The sequence below is a fragment of the Sus scrofa genome, chromosome 15 (genome assembly GCF_054392235.1).
Source record: "Sus scrofa isolate SSC_HxYL_T2T_F1_AM1 chromosome 15, Sscrofa_HxYL_maternal_Yorkshire_Landrace_v2.0, whole genome shotgun sequence".
NCBI lineage: Eukaryota > Metazoa > Chordata > Mammalia > Artiodactyla > Suidae > Sus > Sus scrofa.
The window spans coordinates 133,816,434-133,838,428 of record NC_139397.1 but is presented as its reverse complement, the minus strand read 5'-3'; the positions used below and the strand labels follow the sequence as shown (position 1 = coordinate 133,838,428).

The 21,995-nt window shown below is 41.5% G+C and overlaps 2 long non-coding RNA genes across 7 annotated transcripts in view; one reads left to right on the top strand and one right to left on the bottom strand.

Moving 5' to 3' along the window:
- The window catches only part of LOC146396137 (uncharacterized), a 569,893-nt gene that overhangs the window by 482,286 nt on the left and 65,612 nt on the right, over positions 1-21,995 (top strand). The window lies entirely within an intron of this gene.
- LOC110257097 (uncharacterized) overlaps positions 1-21,995 on the bottom strand; it is an 85,972-nt gene that overhangs the window by 45,825 nt on the left and 18,152 nt on the right. For 3 of the 6 annotated variants that reach the window (XR_014829802.1, XR_014829797.1, XR_014829801.1), the window contains exons 2-3: positions 4,468-4,658; positions 91-165 (exon numbers count right to left, since the gene is read on the bottom strand). The exons of 2 other annotated variants lie outside the window; for them this stretch is intronic. This is a non-coding gene — a long non-coding RNA (uncharacterized LOC110257097). The remainder of the gene's footprint in view (positions 1-90; positions 166-4,467; positions 4,659-21,995) is intronic. One more of the 6 variants, XR_014829799.1, reaches the window with a different exon arrangement.

The following is a 21,995-nucleotide window of genomic DNA, read 5'->3' as shown; positions in this document are numbered from 1 at the left end:
AGAACAATAAAAGCAACCAGATTATATCTGAAACTATACCACATTCATAACACTTGTGTCAGTTTGGGAAGATTCATTCTATTGTCTCACCGGTCATGTCTTGGATTTTACGTATATTGAAGAGGTATGCACCCAAATTCTTTTAGGCTAGTCCAGAGGGAAAACCTGCAAAAGGAAATGGACTCATGAGCCAACTTGGAGAAAGGTGGATTCCAAACAGCCAAGAATAGTACTCGTTGTACAAAATCTGTTGCACCTGGAATTGGCCTCCCTGCCTCCACTCCACTTTTCTTCTTCTAGCCAGGGTATGGCAGAGTGGATTCTGTCCAAAAAGGAGAAAACAGAGCTCCCAAGTGAAAGGTTTCCATTCAGGGAAATGAATGCTTTTAAAAATGTTCTACATAGCCCCATTCAGATACCCTGCAAGAGGTGAGCTGATTCTTACTCTTGTGCAAACCAGCACTATGAAGGTTTAATGCAGCGCCCCAAGAAAACTCCCATTTCCAAACTGAACAGTTTATCTTGTAGGAGGAATTTTGTTTTCTTTTCATGCTGGACCTAAATTTGGCATGCTATGGAAATTTTATTGCAAAGCATTACCTGAAAGCTCAGCCAAATATTCCAATTCAGGAATGGCAGCTGGGAAAAGTTGAATGAATGGGCTATTTTTTTTTCTTTCTTTCCTTCCCTTAACTACACATGGTTCTCAATTTCTGGCTCATAAATTTAATTAAATAAATATTTTTAAATATGGAAGATGAAGAATGTGAGAACTTGATAAATTTGAAACAAGCTTTTAAAATCTATGGATGAGGCATTTGTGGGCCTACGCTATGCATATAAGGAGAAGTATTGCAAAGCTTTCATAGTGCAGAAGAGTTAGGGGTTCTTTGTATGAGAAGAAAGGTTTAGGTGTCTAAATGTAGAGATATCATGGGAATACAGCTAGCCCTAGGAGAAAATGCTTTCAATATAAGTTTGCAAGTATGTGGGAATGAAAGTATTTCTACAATCTATTTTCTGAATTGACTTCAGGGAAAGTGGGAGTAAACAAACATGCATTGTATATGTACTTGGTATTTTCTAGTACCAGAGCACCAGCAATGAGACTTGAGCTTATTTTGAAGATGCCCAAGACAAAACTTCAGGTAAATGTCTAAAAGGGATATGCAGGAAAGGAAATAAGCCCAGTGCTCTAACCTGATGCTAAAGAACTCTCTCAACTATTCTTTGACTCTATGCCCTCAGGCTAAACAACGAAAGAAGTCCCAACAAGTATTGTGCTATAGAGTAAGACTTGCTTGTCACAGGCGTGGGTTAGCAACTCTGAAACTACTCTGTGTGAATGCTGGTGATGGACAAATAAATCAATATATTGTAGATAAAGGGAGCCAATGTTTTCATTTTCAAAAAATGGAGCCACAAACATGATGAGGAGAAAAGATAGAACTAATTCAATGGTGTTGCATTAGAATTGAAACTTTAAGTCAATTCATGGCATATATTACATAGATAGAGAGAGGGAGATCAACAAATGTGGATATAAATATAGAGATATGTGTGGGTATAGCTGTGTGTGTGTGCGTGCATGTGTGTGTACATATATCTATTTCCCAGTTCTGTCCTCTTAGAGGGTCTAAACCAATGAACCCCAGTAGCAATGAGCGCATTTGGCTTCCAGATCTTAATTTCTAAGTACAATTCTCTACTAAAAGAAATTACCACCCTTTGATGAAATGGCAACTCCATGGCAAGAAGGAAAGTAGAAGATGAGTCTAAAATGTCATTTTGCTTCATAAAGTAAGAAAGTACCCAAAAAATGATAAAGAAATGTCAAAAGGATAAAGAAGCGAGCTTCTAGGGGCTTCCACTTGAAAGCTCTGGGACAGTTTAGACATTAACATAAATTATGACAGTAAAGGATTACAGTCTATTGAATAAAACAGGAGTTCGCTGACTTAATGAACAGTTAGGAAAGCTCTTTCTTACATTAGAAAGTCAACTAACAAGTGTAGAAATGATAATGAAATTAGATCCTTACATTCAGACTAGATGGGCAATGGGGCCCTACTGTACAGCACAGGGAACTGTGTGTGATTGGGTCACTTTATTGTACAACAGAAATTGAAGAAACATTGTACATCAACTATACTTTAATTAAAAAAAGAAAAGAAAAAAATGAAAAATCACAATTTGGCAACTCTGGCAGGTAGAATGCAGTGCATGTATCTAGAAAATAAACCCTTTTATTTTTATTTATTTTTATTTTTTATTTTTTGTCTTTATAGAGCCACACTAACAGCATATGGAAGTTCCCAGGCTAAGGGTCAAATCTGAGCTATAGCTGCTGGCCTACACCACAGCCACAGCACCACCAGATCTGAGCCGTGTCTGTGACCTATACCATAGCTCATAGTAATGCCAGATCCTTAACCCACTGAAGGAGGCCAGGGATCAAACTGCATCCTCATGGATGCTAGTCAGGTTTGTTACCACTGAGCCACAATGGGAAATCCAAAAATAAACCCTTTTAAACTCATTTGTAGGTCCCCAGTGGACTGACCTTTGAGAAGCCAAGTATCTGAATTTTATATGACTATATAAACATAGACTATCTAATAGGACTGTGTTAAAATTCTACCACTTAGGATGATGTGTTGGTTAGGGAATAGGATTAATCCCCTTCCAGGGACATTAGTGATTTCACCTCATGTTGATACTAATATCTACAATTGAAGACAAGCAGAGAAGGCCCTCTATAATCTAGCCAAGGCTATTGGCTTGAAGGGACACTGCTCCACTCACAGGGAGTAAAATACCTTTTATAACACCTACAGGGCTTTGAGTGCTGCAGTGCACATGAAAAGACAGAATTTTTGTTTTTGTTTGTTTGTTTTGTTTTTTGCTTTTAGTGCCACACCTGCAGCGTATGGTAGTTCCCAGACTAGGGGTCAAATCAGAGCTACAGCTGCTGGCCTATGCCTCAGCTACAGCAACTTGGGATCTAAGTCATGTCTGCGACTCACACCACAACTCATGGCAACGCTAGATCCAGGCCAGGTATTGAACCCACATCCTCATGGATACTAGTCAGATTCATTTCTGTTGCACCACAACAGGAACTCTGACACTGAATGTTGAATGAAGGACTGAACAAATAGATGGATAAATTTGGGGATAAGTATTAAATTAATCATTGAGGAAACTTAAAAAGAAAACAAAAACTGTTTCAAGAAGATTACAATTTAATTTTACTCTATGAGTAAAATTTATTCTTTTGGTCTCTGAAGACATGTACAAGTCTTTGCATCCCTGTTCTTCAATTCTAACCTTCCTTGCATTTATGAATGACCAAGAGCATGCTCTATGAAATACAAATTTGTAGATGGTTCCTGAATTTTAACATTATGTTTCTTTGTGATTCCCTCCAGTTGGGATTCCAAATGACCCCAAAAGGGTTTGCTGGGGGCTTTGGACTGCTGAGGACCCAAAGAGACATGATGCGCACACACACACACACACACACACACACACACACACACACACACACACACACACACACCATACACAAACACATGTACGCCAACAGCATAAACAGACATCTAACAAGAAACAGCTGTGCAGAGCTATTTAGTAAAAGTTTGAGTAGCTGGAACCAGCAGGGATGAGTGGGAATGAGTTCAAACTCCCCCCATGAGGCCTTCCTAAGGCTTTGCAGGAGGGCAAGAACAAGGTCTGGGAAGCTGGGAAATGGAATGGCTCATCCTATCCTCAGCATCTCAGTCCCTGCTGACACCCCACTTCTGTTCACCCTTGCAAGATTCTATGCTTTTATTTATGTAACATTTAGGCAGATAGCAGCCTGGAGTACTCTGGGGTATAAACCAAGAAGAAATACAAATCAGATTTGACCAAAGGAAAAAGAAGCCTCAGACATCTGCATGGGAATAAAAAGGATATCATATCCTCCTCTACCTGGCCTCTTTCCGACACAGGAAAGTCAATGGATAAAGGATAAAAATTTATAGTGCATTCAGGGTTAAGAAGCAACACTTGCGCATTCAAGCTTGAATTCCTGGCACAAATGTGAAATTTATATTGCCCCTAGATCCCTTGTTTCCAAAGGAATCTGGCCCATCACTAAATAGCATCACCTCAATCTCCTCCAGGTTCTGAAGTGGGGTAGTGGCAAAGGCATGTCTTTATTTTGAAGGTGAAAGATCTACATGATTTGTATGTAGTTAAAATGGTCTCCTCTGAAGAAAAGCATACAGTGGAATTACAGATTTCAATAATGGAAGAATCTTAGAAACCATATAGTCCAAGTCTCTTGCACAGCAGAGAAAATAGAAATATGGAAGCGAGAAGGGAATTTTCCCAATGTCTTAGAAAGACTAAGCAGAATTGCCATTGAAGCTAAGAGCTTAAATCCCAAGTGCAGCTCTAAAACAATTAGGTTGTACACACCACCATCTACACAGCTGAATCTTTTTCCTTTCTTGTACTGTTCAGTTGTTGTCCAAAATATCCAGCTTGATCGCTCATCTGGTACATCCATGCCAAATCCAATTCCTGTTCAGCAGCCACAGAAAGAAAAGCCTATTCTGTTCAATTGCCTCAGTTGTCAAGACTCTGTGGATTTGATGAGAGGGATTCCACTGGAATTTAAACAATGGTGACATTGTTAGGACAGGCATGTAATCCCCAAAGTGCATGAGCTGTGATTGTGTGTTATGGTGGTTTAAATTTAGAGCTTGAATATGGGCTCTGCCTCTTTTATAGCATGGGGAATCTGGACAAGTTCTTGTTCTGCCTACCTCATAGGATTAAATGAGATAACCTATGGAGAACACTTAGTATAGTTCCTAATGCATTAAAATAACCATCATTTACTAAAAATGTAATAATACTGTTTTATCACTCATGTTTCTAGAGTAAATATTCGTCAATATTTTGGTAACTATTAAATGCTAGTACACTTGAGATCTTGTCCTCTGCCATTAAAGCTATGTGAAGCAAGGCTGGGCTAGTCTGCTGGAGGAAAAGAGACACACAGTCCCACGGACCCCATTGCCCTGACTGGCTGCTCAGTAATTGTCATACTATGTGGGTGGAGCCATCCTACATCATCCTGCCCCTAGATGACTCTCCAGCAGATTGCATATGCATAAGTAAACCCAGAAAAAAAATCAATAGTCTGGCATAAGCCAGAAGAACTGCTCAGCTGACTTAGAGAATTATGAGTTGAATAAACTGTTATTGATTTAAACCATTCTATCTCTCTCTCTTTTTTTTTTTAATGGCTACACTTGTGCCATATGGAAGTTCCCAGGCTAGGGGTCAAGTTAGCACTACAGCTGCTGGCCTACACCATAGCCACAGCAACACTAGATCTGAGTTGTATCTGTGACTTACACCCCAGCTCATGGCAATGCTGGATCCTTAACCCACTGAGTGAGGCCAGGAGTTGAACCTGCCTCCTCATGGACACTATGCCAGGTTCTTAACCTGCAGAGCCACAGCCAGAACTCTAAGCCATTAATTTTTGAGATGTTTTGTTATGCAGCCCAAACTAACTGATACAGTGCCACTGTGTGATCATGTTTCAAATGAAGGAGAGATAATGATTAAAAAGATGCCAAGAACCCTTCCTCAGCAGAATTCTTTTTTCAGCAGAGAAAATAGTTTTGCATGGAGTTAGCCCCACCTTCTTTGTTGGCTCCTCCTTTTCCAGGGGAAAGTGCAAACTCTGACCCCAGAATGGAGACTGCTGGTTGGGTGTGGTTGGGGACCAGGATATGACCTGGCCTCATTAACACCATGCTCTAACCAGCTAAGCCAACTGGCCTGTCTCTGTCCTCCTGGAAACTTTTACCACCCACTGTCTCCCAGACTAGAGCACCCCACCCATCAGTCTTCCCTGAGAAACAAAGATGCATGTGAGCACGTAGTGGAAATACCAGGCAATGAAACCTGGCAGATGCTTGCTTCCCAGTACTGCATGTTGGGGTTCCATGAGGGCAGAAATACACGTTGGAATCACAGGTGCCAGAAGTCCTCACTCCTGGCTGCAACTGTCCTCTGTGGGGGTTTCTCTAGAAAAAACTTCATTTACTTCAGAAAATCATTCTCACCTTCCGAATCTTCTTAAGGAAAAAAAAAAAGTTTTGACTTACATTGTAATTTTAATCTCATTTCTTTCCTTCATTCCCAGGTCCCATCAGGCACAAATTTCACTATCAAAATATTATATAGAAAAATATCCATTGATTTGAATATGTCAGTCAAATTCTCTAACCTCTTTCTTTTCACAAGCATATCAAGGTAAAGGGAGAACAATCATGTCCTCAGATAGGTCAGTTAGTTTCACATAGTTTTATTCACTGATGCATGTTCCTCATGGACCAGACATTAATGCTTTACTGCTGGGCCAGGGAGGGCTCCATATTCATCCTAGGGAGAAGGCTGGGAGGTGAAAGAAGGTGGGTATTGTGAAGCCTAAAATTCCATGAGTTGTCTTGACATCCCATAGAGCACCAAACACCCTACCATGCTGTGCTGCATACTCAGCAGGGCTTCCCACCAGCCTACTTCCTCAATCAGCTGGACCAACTGCACTCTACCCAGCCCTCAGTCTAATGGGCTTTAGTTTCCTGCCAGTCTACAAAAGGAGTCAAGACAATCTATTGCATCCTTCTGTGGGAACCATGGGGGCATCTCACACTTTCATTAAACAAAGTCTGCTTTCCACAACTCCTGATTTTTCAGTGTATTTCCAGTGAGACTCCCATATGGTCCTGTAAGTCAAGAGTCCTTCTCCCCTGGGAGGTGAATATGTGTGACTAATAAACTTCTGTCAATCTCATCTTCCTAGTGTTGGGGGTTATGTGTTCAACCGTATGTATGAAATCCCCCATTCTATCATTGGGGAGATGTCTCCTTCACAAATTGGGTGAATAGGAGGTGTTAGGAATTGGCTGTCATTCTGGATCCTTGGGACAGTGAATATTGACCAGTAAAGAAGGATTTCAATTTTAACATCCAGTTCGGCTGTATTTGAACAACTGGCAAAGTTGTGATGTAGTTTGGAGTCCTTGATATACCCCTCCTCCAGATTTTTCTTATTGAACAAAGCCATTCTACAATTAGGGAGGCTGAACTGATCCCAGTATTTCATAGGTAGCCTGGCCAGAATAGATTAAAGATGCTACCCCCTTTTGTTCAAAAGTGCACCGTTCTGGACATCTCTGCAAGAAGGAAAGCATCAGGCTCTCGACCCACAACTACAATTCTTGCTTTATTAAGAATGAGAGAAAATAATGCAGAAATGGTAAGGCTGCTTCTCATAGTGGTGCAGTGGGAAACGAATCAGACTAGGAACCATGATGTTGCAGGTTCAATCCCTTTCTTTGCTCAGTGGGTTAAGGATCCGGTATTGCCATAAGCTGTGATGTAGGTCACGGATGTGGCTTGGATCCAGCATTGCTGTACCTCTGGTGTAGGCCAGCAGCTACAGCTCCGATTTGTCCTCTAGCCTGGGAACCTCCATATGCTGTGGTTGTGACCCTAAAGAGACAAAAAGACAAAAAAAAAAAAAAAAAAGAAAGAAAGAAATGGTAAGACCATTATGGGATCTCAGTATCAGAAAGGAACTCACCAGTGCTGTCCCTTCATTATTGCTCCTCTTCAATCCCCACCAGCCAGACACCCGCAGTGGCCTCAAGATTTCTACTTACCCAACTCAGTCCAAGCTGGGCAAATTCTGCCTATAACCTAACCTAATCCACCAGCCCCACCAACACAGGCCTTTCAAATTCTCCAAAGAACACCGATACTTAAGGGTCAAGTTTGAGTAGAGTTTTCAGACCTCTCAGAGGACCTTGCAATGATATGGTGCCTTGTGGTGAGCCAACCCTCAGCCCCAGTCCCTGGTCCCTGGGTTACCCCCTCAACTCTGTTTCCTGCCCAGGTTCCTCCTCATACCTTGCAGGCACATGCAGAGATACCCCAACTCACAGTTCCAAGATCTGTTCCTGTTCCTAGAAATAGCTACCGTTGGCTACCCCTTGGGTGAAAGGCATTGTTTCCTTTGGGAAAGGAATTCTTGGGTCCTATGTACCCAAAACAATGTCTAGAAGGTGGGTCACCGGCTCTGGGTAGGCAGGATCCCATGACCTTACAGATTCTTCATGCTCTGGGGGAGAGGTAGAGAGGTGCCCTTAAAGTGTAGGGTCTAGTGCAACACTCCTCTTGTCTGTTGTTGTGAACTGAACTCTGTGCACCGTAGATTCATTTGAAATAGGTAGAACCTCTCACCCCCAATGTGACTGTTTGGAGAGAGGTCCCTTAAGGAGGTAATCACACTTAAATAGGTCATTAGGGTGGGGTCCTGCTATGACGGGACTGGTTTCCTTATAAGAAGAAGAAGTGGAGTTCCCCTTATGGCTCAGCAGTAACAAACCCAACTAGTATCCATGAGGATGTGGGTTCAATCCCTGACCTCGCTCATTGGGTTAAGGATCCGGCATTGCTGTGAGCTGTGGTATAGGTCGCAGATGCACTTCAGATCTATTGTTGCTGTGGCTGTGCTGTAGGCTTGCAGCTGCAGCTCCGATTTGATCCCTATCTGGGAATTTCCATGTGCAGGGGTTTGGCCCTAAAAAGACCAACAAAAAAAGAAGAAGAGGAGAAAGAGACTCCAGATCTCCCTCCTTCTCTCTGTCTCTCTGTCTGTCTGCTTCTCTCAGCATGCTCACAGGGGAAAGGCCATATGAGGACAACCACGAGCCAAGGAGAGAGCTTTTACCAGAACCCAAACTTGCCAGCACTTTTATCTTGGACTCCTGACCTCTAGAACTAGAAGAAAATTAATTTTTGTTAAGTCACCCAGTCTGTGGTATTTTATTTTGACAGCCTGAGTACACTCATATACCTGGGAATGAGTGCAGTCCTGTGCATAGTCATCCCTATCTTAGACATGCTCTTCCAAGTGGCATGAAGAGGTACGCTTAGACCATTAAGGGGGTGAGAGGTAGCAAGATGAAGGCTGATGGATCCAGGGCACCGAGCATTGCCGGGAAGATTGGGGCCCCATGAGCACTGTGCCTCCATTATCATATTCATTTAGCAAATATTATTGAATTAACACTTGTGCCAGACATTGTTCAGGGAACAAAATAGAAGAGGTCCCTGCTCTTTGTGGACCTACTTCTAGTGGGGTCCCTGGGGGTGGTGGTGTCAGAATTGCCGCTTAAATCCTAAAGAGATTGATGAGAAGCATCCTTTTAGAAAAGCTTGCTGGTCCAGGATTCCCTCAATCTCATTCTCCACATGTTCTTCATCTCAGAGGGTGACCCAGGTGGAGGGGGTCCCTCTTTCACCTTGGACAGCATGTCTCCCCTGACACCTCTGGCAATTGGGGGAGGATGGGTGTGATAAACCCTTCCAGCATCGCAGCTCAGCTGGGCCCCAGATGTGGGGAGCGGCTTTGATGGTGAGGTCGCTGAGAGGGGAGCTCAAGTAGGTACTCTAATTCCCAGCTCTCTGTACAAAATGGTCAGGTCAGTGCAGTGACTTCAGAGTTTCAATCCCCTTCTTCTCAAAAAGTCACTGGACTAGAAATTTCCTAGACTCCTTAGCTACTTAATCTACCTGCGATTAGCCTCAATATTCACCAGCCTAAGCAGGATGTCTCAACACTTGCTTTTTCTGCCCCCCCCCCGCAAAGGAAACAAAGGAAAATGAGACTTGCCGCCTTCTCTTCTCCATGCATCATGTACCCTCTCCCCAAGCAGACCTTGGTTCTAACTTCTCAGGCTCAGCTCAGCATTCTACAAGTGACATCATTCCCAGTCAAGTTTTCAGATAATATGTGATTCTCCAGGCCTTGATATAAAGTCAATCTGATTAGCATTGATCCCCTAAAGTTTATTTATTTTTAAATTTCATTGGAGTATAGTTAATGTGCAATGTTGTGTTATTTTCAGGTGTACAGCAAAGTGAATCAGTTATACATATCCATAAATCCATTCTTTTTCAGATTCTTTTCCTGTGTAAGTTATAAAGATTACTGAGTAGATGTCCCTGTGCTATGCAGCAGGTCCTTGTTAGTTATCTAAAGTTGAAAATAGAACCATCGTATATTCTGGCAATCCCACTCCTGTACATATATCTGAAAAACCTCTAATCGGAAAATATGCATGCACCCCAATGCTCATAACAGCACTATTTATAATAGCCAAGTTATGGACATAACCCTAAGTGTTCATCAAATGATGAACGGCTAAAGAAGAGGTGATATATATATATCACATATATATATACCATGGTATATTATTCAGCCACAAAAAAAGAACAAAATAATGTTATTTTCAGCAACATGGATGGACCTGGAGTTTATCATATTGAGTGATGTAAGTCATAGACAAATATAATATGAGACCACTAATATGTGGAATCTAATAAAAATTATACAAATGAACTTACAAAACAAACAGATTCACGTATTTCGAAATCAGACTCAGTTACTTAAGGGAAAAGGCAGGAGGGATAAATTAGGAGTTTGGGGTTAACATATACACCCTACTGATCACCTAAATTAAAAAAAATGCCTTATTGATTTTTTCAGGGGGAGATTTTCTTTATTTCTTTTATCTCATATCTTTATTGTCAGCTTTTTTCAAAGCTACTAAAGCACAAGTTGGCCCCATACCAGAGCATATAAATTAGGTGAAAAAAAAACCTAAAAACTCTAAACTGTAACTTCGCAGTGGAAGAATGAAAAATTCCTATAATCACCTCATACCTTGACCATGAGATTAGCTTTTAAAAGGTTCTTGGTATTGCTTTTAATTCCTCTAGTTGTCTCTCTGGAAATTTTAAGCAAGCAAATCTCCAAATAAAAATGATTTTAAAAAGTAACAACACCAAAATATTAAAAGAAAAGCCAAATTTCATATTTTTATAGCCACTTTAACTCAGGAGGGGTGAGCAGTGACCTATGGCTCTGAATAGTGTGCTCAGTCACTTGTGCTCATTTTTATTGTCTGTCTCCCTCAATTCTTGGGATCTATTAGGTTACAGGCACATTTTAGCACTAAAAGGATCAGTGTAAAAGGGCTGTGCAAAAAAAAAAAAAAAGCCGTTTCTGCTTTGGAAATGGAGGAGGAGATTAGATAGAATTTATATATCCATTTCTAGATGGAAAAGACCTCTTCCACTTGACATAGACTTTCACACATCTCTGCCCATCACTGACTCCCCTATTCATGTCTGCTCCAAGGGACTTACAAAGTCTGCCTCTCACATATTCTTGGAGAATCTTAGGCCCCCGCATTCAGCCTTGAATCCTCAGTGGTCCCCATCCAAGATCCCCCCCCTGAAACATGATCCTCATCTGTTGCTCAGATCTATAATCAGTACACTTCCCAGGGTTCATCAGCCTGGTCTCCCTGGCTCGTTGCTCTTACATTCATTGTGTTGGGTTCCTGGCTAGAAATGCAAGAACAGGGCAGAAGAAGAAGTCACAACAAGCAGCCTCCCATGATTCTCCAGATCCCCAAGGAAGCCATGGCATGGTAAAGGTATCCAGTGCCAGGAGCTACTGCTACATTTGTATCACTGCATTCAGACTTAGCTCAGGGGTCCTGGCCTCGTGCCCCCTTTCCAGCCCCCAACTGCTCCTGAGATTTCTCCTCCTCCACAGAGCCTCACAAAGTCAAAATGAATGTGGAACCCTTATTACTTAAATATGCTCATCCTTACCATACATGGCATATATCACTATAGGATATTTCCTCAACTGGTGGAACTGAACATGTGCTACAGGTACCAGCTTAGCAGGAAATAGAAAATAGAAAAGTTCATTTCTATGACCTTTTGCAGGATTTTTGCAATTAAACTATCTAAGGGTAAAAAGCTACTTTCACTTCACTAAAGCTCGTAAGTTGTCTTTTTAAAATTAACATTGTTTATTTGGAACATCATATTAGTTTATTTTTCATGCACATGGGTTTCTTAGTGTCTTATTCTGATCCTAAGTCTCACAGAAACTGTACAGGGCCACGGTTCACTGCAGAGAAGCTTCTAGAATCTAGGAATCCTTTAGATCTGAGCAATAGATCAAGTTTCAGGGTGGGATCTTGGATGGGGACCACTGGTGTCCTAACTGGTTGTATGACCTTGGTCAAAATGTGCAACTTCTCTGGATTTTAGTTTCTTTATGCATCAAACAAAAATTGATCTTGGTGTTTAAAATCCCTTTTACGTTTAAAAGGCCCTGGTGCTATAACTTGACAGTAAATTATATTCCTCTACATAAACCAGATGAGGTTGAAAAGTTATAATCAACAGATTACTGCCATCATGGAGGTAACCCTTGGAAGCTATAGCTGCTTATCAAGCAAAGATGATGCTTTGGCATGTACCTTTGAATGGCTGCTCCTTTGGGACATGGCACATGACTTTGTGGCTTGAAGTAGGAGGAAAATGCACTCTTCATGAGACAAAGGAATCTTTAGGGTCTGGATGCTCAGTGCAAGCTGAAAATCCGTAAGAGACCGCCACGTTTCAATGAAAGATGCTGATGGAAAACAGATGTTGGGTCCACAAATGCACAGTTCCTGGGGATGCCCAGCTCCTGCTCAGGTCACTGCTCTGCACCGTCAGTAATTGAGAAAATGGAAAGGACCTTGCCTGGCCTCATTTCCAGACCTAATCTATCCACTCCCCAGGCGAGGAATCCTGATCAGAGCCTGCCAGGGCAATGACCTCTTGGGGAATGTAGTAAATCCGACTCAGTAAGTAATCTTTAAGGAGCCTTCAGGCTTTGGTGCCTTGTGACTCAAAACCTGGGGTCCTGCGGATAGGAGGTTGATTTCCAAGGAATTAGCTACAGCCCTAACTACAACCCCAACATCTCTCAGCCATAAGCTCTGCCTGGGCTGGGAAAGGTGGCCAGTCCAAAGTTGATGCAAACCAAGGCAAAAGAACAGCAACTTCACAACACTAACATTTTCTATGAGGTTGGGAGTGAGGAATATGCAGTTTCCGCAGAGATAATCCTAGAAGGCTTCTTAGAGGAAGTAGAAGTCTTTGAATGTTTTAAAGAAGGGGGAGGTAGGCAGTTAGGCAAATTTGAGATTAAAGAGGAGGCTCTCCACAGGGGAAACCAAGCTGATTAGTTGCCTGAATGCTAGAGGTTATGAACTCTGTGTACTCACTCAGTGGGTGGTCTGTGCTATCCTGCAAATTACCTATGGACCCCCAGAAAGTTGTGAGCTGTGCTGCTTAGGTTGGCCTGCTGTTACTGCTCCTTTTAGCCTGGGGAGGAGGCAGCCAAAGGCCTCAGCCTGATGAAGAAAAAGTGGTGATGGATTTGGAGGAAAGTGGCAGGTAGGTCAGGCCAGGCAAGCAGGTTGTTCAGAAGCTTCAACTGTCCATCTGCCAGCCCTTCTTCATCTTGCTCTACCCTCCGAAGTCCCTTCAGGGCAAGCCCTTTCCTGCCAGATGTTTTAAATCTCCTTTCTGGCCCTAATTGAAGACAACTTTTCTTTCTCTATGAGAGGGAAGGGGAGAAATATGTCCCACAGCCCTTTCCCTCTTCTCCTCCCCTCTCCCTCCTCTGTAAGTGAAGCTCTTCATTTCCAAGCAAAAGGTGGGGTTTGATGGTTGACCCAGCCCTTTCCCAGCATAAAGCAGGTCTCCCAAGGAAGCCAGCTCCTCTTTCCTGTAGGAGGAGGAATATGGTCCTCACAGCAATTCCCCCCCATCTCTCTCCCCTACAGGAATTCACCTCAATAAGATTGCTGCAAAACCCATCCCTCCCAAGACACCTTGTGATTTCCATCTGTCAGTAGGGGAACAAATCCTCTGTGCCCTAGATCAGACATTTTTACCTAGAGAGAACTGTTGGCCAGTTAGAGAAATTATTTGCTTTTCTTGCCAAGTAGCATGAGGACCCACTAAATTAGGGATATCATAGTTTAACACCCCTTACTCCTGAGGGTAAAATCCTTTCAAGATTCACTAGTGGGCTTTTACCATGATCTGCCCGCACTGGTGCTTTTGTCAATATTATTTGATATTCTGTGATTCTGGGAATCATAAGGCAAAGTGGAAGGACCCATATAGAGCATGGTGGAGTAGCATCCTTTCATTTAATCAGTAACCTACATTTTTCAGACCACCCAAGGCTGAGGATAAAAATAGGATCCCAAGGGCAAACACAGAACTTCTCCAGGAAACTACACTTGTGTTCCACAAAAAAAAAAAAAAATTAAGCTCTGTCTCAAGTTTCTTCCAAGTAGTTCTAAGTTTCCGTCTCTCGGGTATCTCATCAGTAGCCTCAGAGCAGAGTGTTCATTACGTGCTCTGCAAGATGGTTCTCTGGGCTACCATGTGATTTATCTGGTGCTTTTATCTGCTCCCATTCTGGATCACTGGGGGTAATGAATCCCACTGCATCTAAAACTCTGTCACTGATGTCTGCCGAAGACATTCCATATGTCAAAGTCATTGATGACTATGGCTGAGCAACCTCACTAGTTACTGCTAAATGTACTAGCATCAGCTCTGCAAATGCCCTGCATGCTAGTATCCCAGACCTTTTGTTTCCACTTTCCTCTTTGGCTGGTTCCAAAAAATCACAGTGACTGGCACCAGGGAAAGGGAATATTCCTTTTCCTCTAGAACAAGTGAGCCGCATCCTGGAAGCAAATACATGTGCCTCGACACTAATCTCATTCCATGATTCCATGTATAAATAAATACCTAGAAGATTCGCCCAATCATGCGTCCATGTGTGTTATATCTTCTGAATCCTAGCACCCAGGTAGTTTCAGTTCAGGCTGAGACAGATTCGGAATTACTATGAACTCAGATAGTTAAGAGCTTGGGTTTGAATCCTGACTCTACCACTTGTTACCTCTGAGACTTAGTTTCCTCATCTGTAACATATGGATAATAATAATTCCTATTAGGCAATGCATGCAATTATGCAATCTAGTGCTTAAAATGCAGTCAATAAATGTTGATTGTTATGATCATTATTATTATTATTACTTAATTTTTTTACTTAAAGAAGAAGGAGCTGAGGTTGAGGTAAGTGAGATGACTTGTCCAAGTTTACACAGCCAGTGAGTGGCAAAGGCAAGACAATGTACTTGTAGGCACCTGACTCAGGGTTCAGTGTTCTTGAATAGCATCATTTTTCCATAGTCTACAGGTGAGTTTTCACCATAACTGTATCCGTTTGATAGTTTTTTTACTATTTAATATCACCAATGAGCCCATGAGGAGAGAACTCAGTACACAGAGCCAAGGGAAGGCAAGGAAGGAGATGAAGAGGGACTAGATTATAAACACTGGTGAAACAGAAGAAAGAGTCCATTAGTCATTCAATTATGCCCAGTGTCTCCAGATCATTGTTTTATGGAGGAAGTTAGGAAACAAAGCAACCTCAGAGGAAGAACATGAGGTTTGGAGGATAGTCAAGCTGTATATTCAAATCCAAGCACATTGACCAGTTGTTAATTGGGATCTCTTAATGGTGCATTGACGAGCATATATGAAAGAGCAAGGAAGAATCTTTTATAATTAAGCCCTTATTTAAAGGGGCCGAATTTGAGACCTACAAAGAGAAAAGGACTTTGCCAACAAGACACATTCAGATCTTGGCAGAACTGGAAGGAGAACCCAAATCTCAGGTCTGTTTTAATGTGATCCAAATCGAGACTGTTTCCCCAAAGGCTCCAGAGTCAAGCCTTGAGAGGGGACCCATTTCTCCACATGTTAGTTTCAGGCAGGGTGCTCTGGTTGAGTAACGCAGGCTTATCAGGTTGCAAACCTGACACATGCAGCCACTGGATGGCATGAAGCACTCATTCTTCTCAACTTCTTGCTGTTGAATCTCAAGTGTCAATGCTTTGATAGAATGAATGTTCTTCAAAAGGCTAGTTTTACCTTTTAATGAAATAGGTAGCTGCTTTCATTGTAGTGAGTTCAAGGAGGTAGGCTAATGCTCTCTACAAGCTATCTATTGTTACCTAACAAATCATGCCAAAACTTAATGGCTTAAAACAATAAATTTTATCTTAATTTCAGGAATTTGAGAGTGTCTTGGCTGAGTGGTTCTGGCTTGGTATCCTTTATAAAGTTTTAGCCAAGATGTCAGCTGGGGGCTGCAGTAATCTGAAGGCTTGACTGGGGCTGGAGGATCTGTTTCCAAGATGGTGCACTCACAAAGCGGTGGGCTAGAGTCCTCAGTTCCTCACCATGTAGAGGTGAAGGGTCAGCTGATGTCCCCAGAAAAATTGATCAAAGAGAGACCCAAGAGGCAGTTTTATGATCCATTTTCAGAAGCCATAGTCTGTCATTTTTCCTATGTTCTAATCTTTAGGAGTGAGTTACTAAGTCCAAATCGCACTTGATGGAAGGGCATTTAAACTCTAACTCTTGAATTCGGGAGAAAATATCAAGAATTTGTGGACAATTGTTAAACTCATCACATGTTCTATCAGCTTGAGCACTATTCATTTTTTTTTTAATTTTATGGCCACACCCATGGCATATGGAAGATCCAGGGCCAGGGATTGAATATGAGCCACAACTGAGCTGTGGCAATGCAGATTTTTTTACCCACTGCACTCCCCAGGGGCTCAAACCCTTACTTCTGCAGCAACCTGAGCCACCCCAGTCAGAATTTTCATCCACTGCAACATCACAGGAACAACGATCTTTGTGATTGTTGTTGTTTCTTATTGTTTTTTTGGGGGGTGGCAGTTGGGGGTTTTCAAGAGCATGTGTTCCAGAGGTCTGAGTGCAAGGAATGGCAAACAACTGCTATATTTTCTTAAAAAGTTCATCTGGTGCCAAGCCTGCTATTCATTTGTTTCAAATTCCACCATTAGTAAATCCAAGAAAGATAAGAACATAACTCATTTCATTTAAATCTGTGTCAATTGTGAGCATCTGGGATGGCACCACCCAGGGGGTTGGAGGCTCAGGTTCCATTTTACGCACTGACCCTGGGATGCCATAATCCTTAGACATGTCACTTCTTCTGGGCCTCAGTTTCCTTTGTGAAATGAGGTGCATGGATTAGAAGATTTTACTCTCTCTTTGGGCTCTGATATCTTTTCCTTTTATATTATCTATCAGATTTTAAAGTCCATTTATGAGAATATCTCTCATGCGTTATCATCTATCTATACGTATATGTATGTATATATGTGTATATTTAACATGTTTTTATATGTGTCTCTATATTTCAAAAACCTATTTAAATAAATCTTTTATAGCCCTTTAGTTTTAGAAGGAAGGTAAGGCTGTTTATGTTACAAGAACATATTTTATTTGCCCACAGCAGCCAAAGCACAGCATGCTATTTCTATAAATGGGGCATGATGGTGTTTTGTTATGAAATGCCTTTTGATGTAGGACAGCCACAGTCCAATGACTTCCAAATATATTTCAGCCTACTGTAAAGAATTAAATGATAGATCTTCTCATGGCCATGGGGTCTCTGCACACATTTCCAGGAACTTAAGGCCATTTACTAAATCCAAACAGAGAAACATTATTTTAATGATTATAGATGTGTCCACTCAGCTTTGAACAAGCCCTCCCTCTTCTTAGTCCTGGCCCCTCATGTCTGAAGCCCAGCATGAATCAGTCAGCCTGGGTCACAAAAAAAGCAACATACTGTAGCCTCTTTTCAAGACAAGACACCAACCCTCCATATTGTTCCAGAGACCACTCCTGACTATTCCTTGCCCCCCCATTTCACATCTAAAATACCTAATCAGAGGGTCTCTTTATTTTCCCCAAGGGCTATCCACTTTTAAAACTAAATATTTAGGGGTAAAAATTCTTTAAATGTAAGAATTGAAGAAGCTGAAAGTGTTGTTACAAGTGCCTCTCTAGTCTCTGGGTCTTCCCCAGCAGACCCATTGTGCACATCCACCCCAGGGAAAAGTTCACACACATTCAGAGGGGGGTTCTGCTCAAGGTATTCACTGTAGTGGTGTTTGCCACAGTGGGGGTTAGATTCAGTCAGGTGTCCATCTGCAGAGAACAAGCAAGCCTATGTGATAGAAGCATGCCATGGATGCCATGCAATTGTTAGAGGTTGATGAGTTATCTAGTGCTATGTAACAAATGACTCCAAATTTAGCATCTTAAACAACACATATCTATTATCTCGCAGTCTCTATGGGTCAGGAGCCAGCATGTTCTATCTGGTTCCTTTGGCTCAGGGTCTCTTTCCAGGGGGCAACTAAGTGTTATCCAGAGCTATTGTCAGTGGTCAGTCATCTCAAGGCATGAACAGATTGAGGGAAGATTAGTTTTGCTTCCTAACTCACTCACAAAGCTGTTGGCAGGATTCAGTTCCTCATGCTGTTGGACTGAGGGCCTCAATTCCTTGCTGGCAAAGAATATTGGTTGTTGTGGCTCTAGCCCATGCTCAAGGTGAGGTGATTGTACAGAGCCATGAAAGCCAAGAGGTTGGAGCCATCTTAGGAGCTGCCTATCACAAGAAGCAAGACCAAGGAGTAGGGGGAGGGAGTGGGATGGACTGGGAATTTGGGGTTAGTACATTTAGAATGGATGAGCAATGCGATACTAATGTATAGCGGAGGGAACCATATCCAATCACTTGTGATAGAACATGATGGAAGATAATATGAGAAAAATATATATACATATATTCTTACTATATATGTCATATAATTCATATATGTCACATATATATATGACTGGGTCACTTTGCTGTACAGTGGAAATCTGATACAACATTATAAATCAACTATACTTTAATAAAAAAACTATAAAACTAAAATCATGCAACATTAAATACAAAAACAGAAAAGGGTAAATAAGAGTTAGAATGAAATGAACAGAAGAATACTATTTGTATACATTAAAATACAGATGAAACAAGGCTACATGTTTGATAAGGACTCAAACACACTAGAGAGTATATAATAATCACATCATGATATCTGCCTACTGGACATGGAGAAAGGAGGAAAAAATGAGAATAAATAACCATATAAACCAATCCAGAGTAGGGTCTTGCAGACACAGAAGAAAATGGTGGACCAGAAACTCAGGACCAAGTTTAACTCTCTGCATTTGAGTTTCAAAAGAAAGGAAATGTAAAGTAGATTACAAAAATCCTAGGTTTTCCTTACTTAAGCCCTCACAGAAGGCTCTCAACAAGCTCTATGACTGTGGGAGCTCCCCTGCCCCAATGTCACATTGCATTAAAGTCCCCTCAAGGGCTCATAGATTTCCACCATGTAAAGGTGACACCTGTGTTAGTGTGGCATACCATGAAGTCTATAAGATGTGCTCACAGGGTGACCAGCTGTCCTAAGACCAAAGGAGGTCCCGAATGTGAGACTTTGAATACTAAAATCAGGACAGTCCAGGGAAATCTGGAATGAGTTGGTCACCCAGGGATTTTGTTAAAAGGGCAAATTACAGCAGCTTCGTGAGAGATTCTAACTGATGTGCCTGAGCCAGACCAAGAATCTGCATTTTATGCAGTGCCAGAAGCCCTTCTAATATAGACACTCCACAGATGACTCTCTGAGAAACACTATTATGGAAGGATAGTTTTGAAAGGTACTGCTGTAGCACCAAAGGTCATAGTTAATCTCAATTTGTAATCACAGATTTTATGCAGCCACCCAAGGGTAATCCACCATTACCTGTTGATAATCCTAGTGCTGCAGTTAACAGTTCACTGATTCTAGAACTTGTCTTGCATGTAAGGCAGACCTCAAGATCTAAGAGGCAAAGTTCAAGAAGGGGTCAGGACAGGAGTTTGGGGAGGAAGATTTTCCTGACTGGCTATTACAACAAACCACACCCAAAGGCTGGATTAGCCATCTACAGAAAAGTCTCTTAAAAGTCACCCACCCCACAGTGAGATCTGAGGAATGTGTTAATAAGATTAAATGAGAACTTTCAGGTCTTCAGGAAGCAGCCTGCCTAAAATGTAATCCCTGTAAAATATTTGCCATATTTGGAAAATATAAAAGTTTACACAACTACATTGACAGGATGAAATGTGAATAGGTAAAGTCAAATGCCTCATGGGATGTAGCTGAAGGAGGGTGGGGCGTCCTTATGTCACGAGGAGGGAAGCTTGAGGGGCTGCAGGTGTATTTAGGTAGATCCATCCTTATGAGAAAGTACGTGTCATACTACAAAAGTTTCCCAAATACTCCTAGTGACCAATAAATTGTAGTTGTTCTACTTTTGTATTCACCAAGTAACTTTTTGATCTCCATTTATTCTTTGTTCTTCAAATACAGAATTATTATTTCTATGTGAGGGGCACATGAAGTTTTAGAGTTGTTTATACCCTAGTCTTGGTTTTTCTATTGGATTTCAAGTCTAATGAGGGCAGACTCAGATTATCAGAGGACTAATGCAAATCAAGTATATAGATGATTTCAGAAGCCATCTCTAATGATAAAAGCTGTCACAGTTTTAGATTGCTCCTGAAACTAATCCTGAAACAAGAATTCAAGTACAAGTAGTTTATTTAGGTGGTGATCCCAGGAAACACATGTAGAAAAGTGGATAGTAAAACAGGGAAGGGAAGTAAGCTGATGAAAGGAATATATCAACCCAGTTACCATTAAGGACAACTGGTGTTAGAGCCTGCTTGGAAACTCTTGAGAGACAACAGAGATTTGAAACTGTCCATATATAGAATACAGTTTAGAGTTATTCCAAACAAAGGATATTTATCCACTAACTATCCAACTGTCATTGGTTGAGGGGTGCTTCTTGAGGGATTAAGTCTCAGACACTTCTGGTCTGTCCTATATGGGAGCTAAGCATGCTCGCATGACTATTGCAGTCACAAATGCTTTCCATAAACAGCCTTAAGACTGTAGAGTTGAATACCAAGGGGATGTGGGTGGGCTAACAACAGCATCTGCTAAAACAACTCAGATTTGTTGCATGTTTACAGGATTCCATGTGTCAGATTAAATGTGCATCCTCTAACTTAATATCTGATTAATATTTCTCATTTCTCAGATCAGGAAACAGATGTAGAGTGAAAGTGACTTGTTCATGGTCACACAATCAGCTAATGGTATAGCTGGAATTTGAACCATATGGTTGGTCTTTAGAATCCAAACTTTTGGCCACTGCACTTTACCAGATCCTAGAAGAGCTTATGTCTAGTTGAGGGAATAGAAATAGATGTGGTGTAAAACCCAGCTGCTTCACAAAGTATGGATAATATTTCATTTTGGGATATGACACTGGTATTGAAGTGTAGACATGTGGATAGAGTTCCAGAATCATCAAGGGTCCTATTTGGCTGAAACATAAGTCACAGGTGGTTGAGGGGTAAGCAACATTGGAGAGGTTTTTGAAGGTCAAGGTAAGGAGTTTACACACAGTGACTGGGAAATCAGGAAATACTGAGGCTTTTTGAGCAAGAGTGTAGCAGGAGGTAGGCTTGAATAACATTAAAAAGAGTTAATGATGTAAACGGTGTTAAGAGAGTAACACTGAATAGGAAGCAATAAATTGGCTGAGTTGACCAAAAGAGGGGGGAAAATGGAAAACCAAGTAGGAGCTATGGCAATAATTCAGGGATTTGAGGATTCTTCTTTCAGAGATCCGTAGTCAATGCAAATGGGCACAATAGAATAGGTAAGAAGAGTGACTCCTACTAAAGGCTTCTAGACCAGGTCATGAACACATACTGTTTAATGTATCCCAGGTATCAGGACTATTATTGGAGTACAATAGTGGAAAAGAAAAAAATCAATGAATGTTGGTTTTTTGAACCAGTTCACCATGCCATTCATAATTGCTGATGAGCCTGAAATACTATGTTCATTGGCTAGTTGGTGCCCTGTCTTTCTAGAAAAGGACTCTTCTCCATCTCGTTTGATACCTAGTCTTTCTATTTTGGAACACTAAATGTACATCTAGTCCAAAATTCTACATTCAACTTT